The sequence below is a fragment of the Suricata suricatta genome, unplaced genomic scaffold (assembly GCF_006229205.1).
Source record: "Suricata suricatta isolate VVHF042 unplaced genomic scaffold, meerkat_22Aug2017_6uvM2_HiC HiC_scaffold_16436, whole genome shotgun sequence".
NCBI lineage: Eukaryota > Metazoa > Chordata > Mammalia > Carnivora > Herpestidae > Suricata > Suricata suricatta.
In genome coordinates, this window is record NW_021860925.1 from 1 (window position 1) to 938 (window position 938).

Below are 938 nucleotides of genomic sequence, written 5' to 3' on the forward strand. Positions count from 1 at the left end.
ACTCACAAGCTGATGACAGAGTTTCTTCATTGCTGTCTTCATCTCCTTGTTCCTGAATGTGTAGATGACTGGATTCAGAAAAGGAGTGAGAACTGCATCAAAGATAGCAAGAAATTTGCTCAAGTGTGATGAGGGGAAGGGCCAGGCATAGAAGAAGATTAATGGCCCAAAGAATAAAACCACCACAGTGACATGAGCTGACAAAGTAGAGAGGGCCTTGGATAACCCAGCTGAAGAGTGTTTCCAAACTGTGACCAGAATGATGATGTAAGAAATTATCAGGATAAAGAAGGAACTCACAGAGATAAGTCCACTATTGGCTGTGACCATGAACTCCAGTCTATCGGTCTCTGTGCAGGCAAGTTTAATGAGCTGTGGAAGGTCACAGTAAAAACTGTCCAATACATTAGAACCACAGAAGGGTAAGTCTACAACAAACGCCAGTTGGGCCACCGAGTGAATGAGGCCAAGGACCCAGGCTACAGCCAAAATCAAAATGCACATTCGTGGGCTCATAATGGTCAGGTAGTGGAGAGGCTTACATATAGCAACATATCTGTCAAAGGCCATGGCAATGAGCAGCACCATTTCTGTGCCCCCAATGGCATGAATAAAGAAGATCTGAGATATACAACCCCCAAAAGAGATGGCTTTGTGTTTTCTGAAAAGGTCGTAAATCATTCTGGGGGCTGCAACAGAGCAGCCGCCCACATCGAGAAAGGAGAGGTTGGCCAACAGAAAGTACATGGGAGAGTGCAAGTTAGGGTCAGTGCTCACAGAGAACACAATGAGGAGGTTTCCCATTAGGCTTGCCATGTAGAACACAGAGGAAAAGAAGAAAAGAAGAAGCTGGATCCCCCATGAATTAGAGAGTCCCAGGAACACAAACTCAGATACCACAGATTGGTTGGCTTCATCCATTGCCTCTGCAAGCAGAG

General features: G+C 45.5%; 1 pseudogene; it reads right to left on the reverse strand.

Moving 5' to 3' along the window:
- Positions 1-6: 6 nt before the first annotated feature.
- Positions 7-921, reverse strand: LOC115284708 (annotated as a pseudogene).
- Between the last annotated feature and the right edge of the window lie 17 nt (positions 922-938).